A 12,954-nucleotide genomic window follows, 5' to 3' on the forward strand; every position below is an offset into this window, starting at 1 on the left:
ATATCCCCATCAAACCATGTGATCAATCATATGTTTTTCTTCTATGTTTCCACTCCCACAGTTCTTCCGCTGAATGTGGATAGTGTTCTTTTTCACAATGGACCTCTGTCTTCTTACCTGGAAAACAGGATTTTTAGTCCTTTGAACAAATACAATCCAAGGTGATTAAGAGAAAAGCACTTTGAAAACTTAAATGCTATAGAAATCTGAACTATTATGATAGAAATTAACTTATTCCTGAGCATTTTTATAAGTTTACTGCCAATATAGCCTGAAGAGATTTGTCAAATGGTGCACCACTCTGAGTGATACTGGATTCAAATTGCTGCGTGAAGCTTCCAGGGCAATTGTTTCTGTGCTGCTCAGGGCAATACATAATCATTTACTTATGATGAACTCACAGACTACAATTGGTATATATTATGGGACACTATCTGTGACCTTCAGGGCAGTGGGCTCCCTAACTGACTTTCAGGTCAGGGTTTTCAAAAAAGCAAAGATCTCTTTTCATCCTGCCAAACAACCTTTATTTCTTGTGTGTGTGTGTGTGTGTGTGTGTGTGTGTGTGTGTGTGTGTGTGCGTGTGTGTGTATGTGTTGCTTTTAATTTTTTTAATCAATTTGCTGAAACTTTTTCCCCCTTCTTAAACCTCTGGAATCAAGACTCAGACTGATGTATATAACATTAAAGACACCTCTAAAATTCCTTTCTTCCTTATTTGACTTCAGAAGGATTGGAATCTGAAGACCAAATGAGTTCTGTTATGCTTAAAATTCTCTGGAGACTGTCATGATTAAAATTATTTATTAAATATAAAAATGCAGGTCAGAGGAAGAAAAGTCAACAGCCATGCATGGTTGGCAGCTCCCTTAGCTTCCTCTCTACCACTCCAAGAGCTGGCCCTAGACCCAAGGACAACACACCTACCAGGCCAGGATTCCAAGGAAAGGGAGCCCTACTTCCTCACCACGCTCCAATTTATGCTCTTGAAGATGTCCCTTACCCAAGCCTCTTCTATTGGAGGAGTCCAACCTCACTTTGGACAAGACTCTGGATGTCCAGAGTCATGAAATGTTTAGAATGGCCACATAGTGTCCACTTTTCTCTGCCTCACTTCGCCTAGCTTATTGAGTCATTTCTCTGTCTTAAGAGGCTTGCTTACAGATAAACAACCACCTTATCTCCACCTTCATTTAGCAAGGGGGAAAGAAGCATTTTGTAATTTCAGTCTAAAATTAAAATTCTTCCCCTTTAAAATCCATGGTTGTATTGGGGTGACAAAAAGGGGGTATATATTAGTATGGAATTTCCATAGGTCAGAATCTCATTAGAGTCCAAGATGTGGTTGGCCAGCAGGATCCACAGGGGCCCCAAACATGCCTTTCATCTGTAATGGTTTATGTTCCACACAGCCATTTTATGAGGTAGGTCATGCAAGTATTATTATCTGCATTTTACAGAAACTTGCAGAGGCTTGAAGAGTAGTTATTTGAATTGCTCATAAGTTAATAAGTGTCAGAGATACCAAGTACAGGACTCTTTCCACTATCTGCTTGTTTCCACTATATGTCTCTAATGCAAAGTGCTATACAGGTTAAGGGAGAGGAAATAACACATCTGGGTGGCATGAGCTGAGCCTTGAAAGGAGAAGACTTCTCCTGGCATTATCTCACTTCATTCTGACCCTCTCTGTGAGATGCAGAAGGTACCTGTTATTGTCCCCACTCTTAATAATCATCATATCATCATCATCATAAACATCATAATCATCAAAGAGAGATAGGGTAAAAGATTGGAATAGAGAACTGGCCTTAGAATGAAGAAGAGAGGTTCAGATACCACTTCAGACCTATAATCTGTGTAATCCTGCTCAGCAGCTATATGGCACAATGGAATGAGTGCCAGATCTGGAGTCTTACAGATTATGATCCTGGCTTCAAACACTGTGTGATCCTGGACAAGTCGTTTAACCCTGTTTAACTCAGTTTCCTCATTTGTAAAATGAGCTGAAAATGGAAATGGAAAGTCAATATCTCTGCCAAGAAAACCCAAAATAGGGTCACAAAGAGTAGGACACTCCTGAAAATACTGAACAACAGTGATGACTATGATGCTAGTCAAATCACTTTTTAAGGCTCTAGGAAACTCTCTAAGACTTTGCAGAGCAGTTGCCTCTCATTAATAGAGGGAGTTTGTTCACTGGGATCACCCTTTCTACAACATGAAAATGACTGGTCCATTCATTTCCACAATGAAACATTCCATAAATATTTGTTGAATTGAATTACTGAGGAAACTGGGCCATAGAGAACTTTTTAACAGCAGCACCAAAAGTTGAATCCACTCTCTTTTATTATAATAGCTATAAAATTGGGGGAGGAAAAAAGTCAGCAGTATTTGGTTATAGATCTTACTTTGGGAGAACACGCCTGATTCAAGAATGTACTCAGAAATCATCCCAGGAGAATAATCCAGGACTCAGTATTTGGAGATAGAAGGGACCATCATGATCCAATCCCTTTTCTATGCACATAGGGAAACAGATCCAAAATTATACATCTACTAAGAAGCAGATGCAGGATTTGAAGCTTGATCTTTTCAGGGCCAAGAGGGAAAAATAGTATACCTTTAAGTGGTGATGGAGCACCCCATCCCACCCACCCCCCATTCATTGTTATTCTCTAGATATTAAAACTGAATCTCTGTTGCTCCTCCATGGAACACCAAAACCACCAAAAACTATAACTATTTTACTGACTTCCTTTCTCTGAATTTTGGAGACCATTTGTATGGTTCCCAAACTGCCTCCCTGGCCAATATTTTTTAAAAGGCAGGTCAGTAACCTCCTCTTCACCTGCCAAATAAGCTGATTTGTCTGTATATTATTTTATTTAATTCTTTAAAGGAACAATTCGCCAAAACTTTTTCTCCCCCCCCCCACCCTCAGTCCTTTAGAATCACACTCAGACTGATTTAAATAACTTTAAAGATGCCTTTAAAATTCCTTTCCTCCTGGTTTAACTATGTAATTGTTTTTCCCTCACAGTAATCTTCTCTAGGAGACTCACGCTTGACTTATTTAGTAAATCCTTCTCTGCATTTAAAATCATCCATTAGCATTAAGGAGCCTGACACTATTCTGCACAATAAATCTTACTGCCATTTAACTAGTAGCTCTCTGTTTGGAGAAGACCTGAATGTTGCTGGCAGAGAAAGACAGAAACCAGACCTACCTTGCCTCATATGTTTTTTGTCTCCAGTTCTTGAATGCAATCTTGGGTTTTCACTGGGGAACTCTGGAATTGGCCCCAGTCCCTAAAATATGATCTTTTGATGTCCCCTAGGGGCATCTCACAAATTGTCAAGAGACACTAGGGTGCCCTGTAACCAGACTAGCCCAGTGCTTTGGGGTGGGGAAGAGGCAGGGGCCAGGAAGCTGAGGAAGAGAAAGTAAATACAAAAATTAAGAAAGCATTGACTGACCTGGTGAATCCAGCACCTATCCACCCCAGGGTGTCTGATAGGGCCACCATTCTCACACATTAATTTCAAAGGTCTGGCATCTAAAACACTGGGTTTCCTTAAGGATTAGTAACAACAATAAAACAAATAGCAGTTCCCCATTTTTTTTCTTGGACACCTTTGTTCCACTGCTATTTCCCCTCCCTCCCATCTATTTTGAAATCCTACCCATCCTTCCAGTTCTTCTGGATGGAGATTTCTTGAATTGCCTATCCCTCCTCCCACCCAAGTGATTTCTCTATCATTTGACGTAAAAGCAATTTACGTTCCTCTACTATATTTATATTCTAATGCCTCAAGTGATTTTCTTAGCACAAAAACTTGCAGGTATGAGTAGCAAGAATTCCCCTGGCTCCCTTCAACACTCAGCAACTATCCAATTTTTGTTTTTATATCATCAGAAGCTATCATGTTTAGCACATAGTAGGCTCTTAAGAAATGCTCACTGATGGGTTGCTCTTGGACAAGTTACAACCTCTCTGACCTTTTGTTTTCTTAACTAACAAACAAGATTTTAAGTTCTTGCTTCATAGGTCGGTTGAGAAAAGCATTTTACAAATTCAAGGATTGGATTATACAAATGTCAGCTCTCACATTTATGTGCAGTGTCAAATGTAGAACTAGTTGGTTTATAATTTAGAGTCTCCAAGATGCCTGAGGTTCCAAATTTCTCTACAGAGCTAGAAAATATCAGAAACAGAATTTGTAGTCAGGTCTTTCAGACTCCAAATCCTGCAGTGTGTCCACAACTATTGTGTGTGTACATGTTTTAGAGTTTCCCTTCTTCATGCCTTTGTATAGGCTGTTGACTCATGCCTAGAAAGGTTTCCCATTTCACTTCTGTCTCTTTTAAGCACTTATTTCCTTCAAAACTCTGCTCAAACAGCACCATCTATATGAAATCAAAGAAAATTTTACCCAATGTTTATTTTGTATATGTGTAAAGATTGTGGTTGGGACAGTGGATAGAGAGTGAGGTCTGGAGTCAGAAAGACTCATCTTCCTGAGTTCAAATCCTGCCTCAGAAACCAGCTATGTGACCATGAGCAAATCATTTAACCCTGCTTGCTTTAGTTTCCTCAACTGTAAGATGAACTAGAGAAAAAAAATTGCCAACCACTCCAGTATCATTGTCAAGAAAAATCCAAATGGAGTCACAAAGAGTCAGACACAATTGAAAGCAACAAAAGATTGTGCACATGGTAATTTGTTTTGCCCATTCAAACACATTTGTCTATATGAGTCTGTTTAGAAATGGCTTAAAGGGAGACAAGAATAGACATCTCTAGCATCTCCCCCATCTATCCTTCTCCACAGAAGACTTTGACTCCTCCCAGATCAAATTCCTTGTGTGTGTGTGTGTGTGTGTGTGTGTGTTGTGTTTTTTTTTTTTTTTTGCCTCAGAAAGAGAAGTAGTAGTTTGGGGCAGAGGCTAGACATTCTACTTTCCTAAGAGAAAGGGATTTCTGGGCTAGAATTACATCTATTTACTTAAATATTATTATTCTAGGGAATATAAATTTTAGATTCAAGTTAAATACCTCATCATTATTTCTTAATAGGTAAAAGAGAGGCCCAAGTTTTATATCCAAGACTTTACTCCTTTCTCACCAAATTCTAGTTCTACAATGAACACACAGAGAAAATAAGAAAAAAAATCATTTATCCAAATTTTATATCAAAAGAAATTAGAGAAAGTATATACTGGAGAATATACAGGAAACAATACAGAATAAAGGAGCTCTCCCATTCAGAGGAAGGCAAATAAGTCCTAGATCTAACCAAAGAAGAAAACACTTCAAAGCCCAGTATAGCAAGTCAAGGATAGAGACATGATAGAGTGTGTGCCAGATCTTCTCACGTTAGCTCCTTCCCAAAGACTTTCTTTCCCTTCATCAGCCTAAAAAAAGAAAAATGGTGGAATGGCCACCTTCAATCTAAAGCTGGAAACCAGAGAAATTTAGGATCTCTCTCTTCTCCTGGTCTCACCATCTGGTCCCCACTTTTCACACCAGGCTCAAGGCATTGAATCCATCTCCACCAATAAGGAGAGAGCCCTGTGTAAACAGCCCTCCAAACCCAGCTTATGTCTGTTCATTTTCTCCATTCCCGTAGAACGGAAGCTCCTCAAGGACTGTTTTCATTTTTCTATCCATATTCCAGACACCAAGTACAGTGCCTGGAAGATATTAGATACTTAATAAATGATGGTTTTGAGGGGAAATCAATTCCTGTAGCAGTTCTTAACCTAAGATTTCAAACTTTAAAAAATATTAATTTTTTAAAAAATTAATTAAAAAATATTTTGATAGTTATATTTCAGCATAACAGGTTTTCTTCATACTCCTGTATGCCTTCTTGTTTGCTCATTATTCTGAGAAGGAATCTTTACACTTTACCAGATTGCCAAAGAGATAAATGACATAGAAAAAGGTTAAGAACCATTGTTCCAAAGACTATAGACGTGCATTGGCACCCAGGTGAGAGCAGAAAAAATACATTTCTTAATTATGTGTTGGTGGCTGGGGATACACCAAGATGGATCACTAGTTTTGAATCTTCCCTTGGCAACTCCTGCTAGATGGATTTTATTGATGGGTGCTATCCCCAATATTAATTAGCTGTGAAGGATGGTTTTGGAAGGAGTAATTTTTTGTTAGTCTATGGAAGTGGATAGACAGAACACTTTTAAGTTTTTGGCCTTGTATTTTTTTTCCCCTTCTAACTTTTTTCCAAGGAAAATTTTTCTATAGCATGAGGATGACTTGTTGATGGCTTTTGAATTCCCTTCCAGCCCTGGCCTTAGGTTTAAATATTACCTCTAGTATTTACCTTCTATATGACCCTAGGCACGTCACTTAACCTCTTTGAGGTTCAGTTTCCTTTTCAGTAAAATCAAGGATTGGACTATAAGTCTATGAAGTCATGATGATCTATAATCCTATTACTTAACTGTACTTGACTTTGTCATATCACCAAGAATGACAGGATTTAAACTGGAATGACCTCCAGGAATTGATACAGAGTGAGAGGAGCAGAACCAGAATATTGTACACAGAGACCGATACACTGTGGTACAGTCGAATGTAATGGACTTCTCCATTAGTGGCAATGCAGTGATCTAGGACAATTCTGAGGGACTTAGGAGAAAGAACACTATCCACATCCAGAGAAAGAACTGTGGGAGTAGAAACACAGAAGAAAAACAATTGCTTGATTACATGGGTCGAAGGGATATGGTTGGGGATGTAGACTCTAAATGAACATCCTAGTGCAAACACCAACATGGAAATAGGTTCTGATCAAGATCACATGTAATACCCAGTGGAATTGTGCATCAGCTATGGGAAGGGTGGGGGAGGGGCAGGAGGGAAATAATGTAACTCTTGTAACCAAGGAATAATGTTCTAAATTGATTAAATAAAGTAAATTAAAAAATAATTACAGGATTTAAGAGTTAGAAGGGACTTCAGTGACCATCTTGGACAGCTCATGTTAGTAATAAAACTTGAAAGTTGTCTTCCAGTCTCTACTTAAAAACCTATTTAAGGATTTCAAAACATTTTCCAAATATTATTCCTTTCATTTTTGGAAAGGAGGATATTGACATCATTAAGCAACTTGTCAAAACTGTTGCACAGGTTGTTCTTGGGAAAATTGGAACTGAGACCCTTTATTGCTTTTCCAGTCATCTCAAATTCCTGGTCTACCCAGAACAAAGGTCTTCATTGGTAGCTTCAAAGAAGTACATAGGAAAGAATGCAGCACTTATAGTGGGAAGATTTTTTTAATTATCTTGATCTGTGATTTCAAAGGCATAGAGCAATTCCCATTGCAGAAACTCCCTCTACCTGTATAGATCAGCAATTGATCTATAATGTTCAGTCTTCTATTCAGATGAAGAATGAGATGGACATTTTTGAACATAGCCAATGTGGGAATTTTTTTCACTTAGCTTTGATAGTTGTTATGAGGATTTAACTTTCTTTTTTTTCTTCCAGTGAAAAAAGGTAAGAGGGAGAGAAGGGTTTAGATAGAACTGCTCTTCCACCCTGACAAAAGATAACAAACAGGATAGCTCTGAAAATCACATGTTGAATTTCTTATTTTCTTAAAAGAAAAGCAAGCTCTACTTAAAAGAGATCTATAATTTCATATATATATATATATATATATTCATATATTCTTCTTTTCTATAACGCATATAATATGATCATTTTCTTTAGTAAGAATTAAAAAATTAAATGTATGATCTTATGGAGTTGTTTAGGGCATCAAATTAAGTGATTTACCCATAGTCACATAGCTAATCCATTGTTAAGAGGCAAGACTTGAACCTGACTCCAAGGCCAGCTACCTTCCAGAGAAGAAAAACAATGTGGCAAGATGAGGGTGAGGCAGAGAACAGGAAAGAATGAGAACTAGACAATCTGGGGAGGAATAAGCTTGTGTAAAGGAGGGATTTCACTGAGGAGGAGCCAAGAGTAGGGGGATAGTTGTACTATGGCCATTTGCCACCTGTGGACTCTTGTCTATAGCATATGCAATGTGGGTGTCATTCTTCATTTGCATCATGTGCTTTTAATTCTATATAAATATGTATGCGTGGCACCAATGCTGTTTATGCCAGAAAGGGAAAGAGAAAATCTTCTCCCTGAATAATTTCAGGAATGTTTTCTGCTTTGTATAGGCAAATTATTAAAGGGAGTGAGACTGAGGATCCTGTGTTTATTACTGAACGAAAAAGTTATGGGGGAAGAGGGAACCATCTAAGAACTAGATTCTTAGAAATTCATCACCAGAATAGGATCCCTAAAGCAGGCCTGGCTCTTGGCAAAATTATAAAATCTAAGAGACAGAGGAGGCTATAACTAAGCCATATGCCTTGGTTATATGTGGTCAGTTAGGTCCACTAGGACCACTAGGTCAGCTAGGTGGCTCAATGAACTAAGAACCTGGCCCAAGATGGGAGATTGTGGGTTCAAATCTGGCTTCAGACACTCCCTGGCTGTGTGACTCTGGGCTAGTCACTTCACCCCCATTGTCTAGCCTTTACAGCTCTTCTGCCTTGGAATAAAGAGAGTGAAACTAACTACATCACACTGGGATGAAATCATAACTTCAGCTCATTACCATGGACACTAACCCACTCGCAGAGCTAATCACTGATAATCACGGATAATCTACATTTGTCTTTAAATTGTTCTTTTTCTAGCTTTTCTTCTTTCCTTTCTTCTTTCTTTCCTTCTGTTCTTTCTTTCCTATATTCTTTTCTCTCTTTTCTTCCTTCCTCCATTCTTAAGTTTTTTTCCTATCCTTCCTTCTTTCCTTTCTTTTACTAATATTTACTGAGCACTTATGTATACAAAGTTGTCTGCTAGACATAAGGATGGTGGAGGGGCATATGAAGGCAGAAAAGACTTAATCTTTCCTCTCCTGGAACCTACAGTATAGAAGAGGAGATAACATATACATAAACAGAATGGAAAGATTTGATAAGTGTGGTAAGGAGAACTATGAAGGAAAGGAATTACTGAATCACAGAATATCAGAGCAAGAAGAGACTATAGAAGCTACTTATCCTAACCCCCTCTTTTGGCAGACAGGGTAATAAGGACCCAGGGAGAAATCTGCCCAAAGGCAACCATGTTAGTGCAGGTGACTGTGACCTTAATAACTGGCCTAAGGTGATCTCTCTGATGTTAAGTCAAATTAATATCAGTAACTCAGGACCACGATTACATCCTCTTGACAATCCCCAGCCTGTTCCATCTTCCATAACAGTCTTCTAAAGAGTTTTAATAGCCCCCTTGGACCTCATTCTTGAACCTCTTTGTTACAGACTAATTGCTTTAAATATCTCTAAGAAATATCTAAAGTCAAACCAATGACAATCCTCTGCACAAGTAGAAGAGAAGGACAAGGCTATGTTGTGGCTATCACATTTACAGTCACTTCCAAAATTCCAAACCCTAAACTTTTCACATGGACAGATCAGTCACCCAGGATCACATAGTGAAGAACAGATGCAGGGAAGGACTTCAAACCAAGCCTTTAGTCTTTGCGTTTGGGATTTTTCTACTACTGCCTTTACTAGCTACTTTTGGGGGTTATTGTGAGATAATTTATGGCACTAGATCTGAATGAAGTTTCCAAAAAATTCAGTATTGACATGCTCTTGGTACAGTATTGTCTGCTCCATTTTGGTTTTCTTTTTTTAATTTAATTATTTCAACTAATAAGCATTTTTCTCTAGCTACCATCTCTACTGAAAAAAGAAAAGAAAAAAGAAAAAAAGAAAAACAAAACACATGTAACAATTATACATAGTCAAGCAAAATAAATTCCTATAGTGGTCATGGCCCAAAATGTGTGTTATCATTCTGCACCTTTCTGTCAGGAGGTAGAGAGCTTACTGTATCATGAGTCCTCTGGAATCCTATGTGTTTGATTCTGTTTCTTTAGTCCATTATCTCTCAGGAGATTGGAGTCCTCTGGAATCATAACAGATCACTGGATGGGTCAAAGTCTTTAAGCCTTTCAAAATTATTGGCTTTTCATATCATTATAATTTAAATTGTCCTGCTTTTTTGATTCCATTCTGCATTAGTTCATTCCTGGGAAGACTTTCTCAGGTTTCTCTGAAACTGTACTCTCCATCATTTCCTAAAGCAGAAGAATATTCCATTACATTCACATCAGATACTTTGTTCAGCCATTCATTCTCCAGAGTTGGACATCTCTTTGGCTCCCTATTCTTTGTCACTCAAAGGACTGCTGTAAATGTTCATTCATCTTTATGAGACCATTTCCTCCTTCTCTGATTTCTTTGAGGTAGTGGCCTAGTAGTGGTATTGTTAGTTCAAAGAGTATGTGGAGTTTACTCACTTTTGGGACCTCTCATTTTTTCCCAGAATGCTTTGTGCTCAGGGTGGGGTGGGGGACCAGCGGAAATGTATTGGTCAGCCTGGCAGAGGATAAAGTGATGACTCTGAAAAAAGTAAAAGAAAAAATATAGAAAGAGATGAGAGCCTAATGATTTAGGGTCTGATTCCCTCTCAAGGCCAGGGTGAAATAGGCACGAATGTGTCCAATAACCACAATCAATCAAGAAACATTTATTAAGCTCCTATTGAGTGCTAAGCACACTGCTAGGTCCTAGGAATACAAAGACAATAAATTAAACAATATCTTTTTAAGGGAAAAAAAATTATCTTCTGCCTTAAAATTGATACCAAATATCAACAGAATTTCCTCCCTTCTTCTTCTCTAGGCCTGGCAGTGGCTTAAGAGACAAGGAGAAATTGGGTGCAAGAGATAATATTGGAGTGGCAAAGAAAGCAATGTTGTGCTTCTGTTGCTTGATACTTCTTCCTAGCACCATTTTTTCTAATCCAATTAAACTTACTTTATTGCAGTTTGAGCTCTAAGTGATTTTCTTTTTTTTTAAATCCTTATCTTCTGTCTTAGTATCAATACTTAGACAGAAAAACCGCAAGGGCTGGGCCATTGGGGTTAAATGACTTGCCCAGGATCACACAGCCTGGAAGTGTCAGAGGCCAGACTTGAATAAGTGATTTTCAATGGTCGGATCTAAGAAGCTGGCATTTATAGTAGGTAGAGGCTAACCCAAGACTGTATTGAACCTGAATCATGAGGAGCCTTTCAGAGAGAAGCATTAAAACAATGTCAGAAAGATTGTTTACACTCACTACATGCCACATAGGCAAAGTATTTTATAAACTATAATATATTATGTAAAAAATAATTATTATTATCATTGGTCTGTGACAGATTATTCCTATCCATGCCATTCCCAAATATATCTAAGACTGAACTTTAGCATTAAATATGATTTGGACTTTGGGGAGAAAGAGATATTAGAAATCATGTAGTCCAACCACTTCTTCCAACAGATGAAGCACCTGAGGGCCCAGAGGGTCGCCTAGCTTTTGAATGCTGGTGAGTATCAAAGGCAGGATTGGGTCCGGGTCCTCTGATACCAAATCCAGTGCACTTACCAACATGCCATGCTTCCTTCAGTATTTCTCTAGTCTAACCCTGGCTAGCCCTCCAGCAACCTTTTGGGTTTTTGTAACCGCGAAAATGTGGGTTTCGAGACTGTGAATTGCCAAAACTGTAAAGGTAATTTTTAGTGTCTTGATTTAAATAAAAAATAAGTGGTCGCCATGGGAAAAATTCCCAAATATGAAAATACCCAAGTCAGCTGGGTTTTATGGAGATTTTAATTAATATAAATGAAGGAATTTAAGGGAAGGGAGAGAGAAAGAGAAAATAGTAGGAAGGGCCTAGGCCAAATGGCCTAGGCCTGAGCCTTAAGAGAGACTAGTCAGTCTTTTATCACTCACCACAAGATTGTCCTAAAGCAAAACTCCAGTCCTTCACTGAAATCCTCAACTCCTGAACTGAGTTCAGAGACCCAGTTCCTCCAACTAACTCCAAATTCCAACCTCCATGGCAAAATACCTGAACTGAGTTCAGAGAGCTCCTTTTAAAGAGAAATTTCTCTTATGTCACCTCCTCTAAATTTTCACATCTACCAATCACAGTAGATGGTTTCCCCAGGACTGTCCATTCTTAGTTCACATCTTCTTTTGTTATCACCTTCTCTGATTAGATTATATCTTCTGAGTATTTCACATCTCTTTGCTAAGCTTGTCCTTTATAAGTTTTACCTTTTAGTAATTAATTTAACCTTTATAGGTACTTATCACCTTTTTGTATTAGATCTAAAAATAGACCACCTATCTTAAGGTTTTTGCTTCACTATAAGTATGAGTTGGGGACTTTTCATTGTTCCATCAGGAATTTGCAACTTTATATTGCTCTAAGGCTCTGTCTGAGCAGGGTGGAGTAATTTTAAAGTTCTCAATACATTCCTGACTATAGAAAACAGCTTAATCAAATCTTCTGAAGTAGAGTCTGAGCAATTTTAAGATTCACATTTTCCTCATGCAATCTCTATTTTTGGTGTGAATGGCTAGGAAGGCCTAAGCTTCAAACACAATGGGTTGGCCCAACTCCAGATCTTACTGGTAGCCAATTAAAGGCTGGATCATTGATGTGACAAGGCTGTCAATTAAATCCTTGACCTGGCAGATCTAGGAATCCAAGAGCAGGTCTTGCCACCATTGAAAAAGTGTTCTAGGATGATGACCTGTCAGGCTCCATCTTAACCTAGAGCTCACTCAATAGTGCGTGGGTTACCAGGGATGTAAATAGTTCCCCCAAAGGATGGCTTCATCAATCTAATTTTCTGCTTGGGCCAGGCTTGTCATGCTCTTGCTGAGAGAGCAGAACTTGGTGATACCTCAGCACTGCTGAGTCAGATCTCAGCTAATAGGGTTTCCCTGGGTATAAGATGCTTTGTGGCCTTATCCTTATCTCTAGACCAATTTGCTTTTTGTGGAT

Source organism: Monodelphis domestica, chromosome 1, assembly GCF_027887165.1.
Source record: "Monodelphis domestica isolate mMonDom1 chromosome 1, mMonDom1.pri, whole genome shotgun sequence".
Lineage (NCBI taxonomy): Eukaryota > Metazoa > Chordata > Mammalia > Didelphimorphia > Didelphidae > Monodelphis > Monodelphis domestica.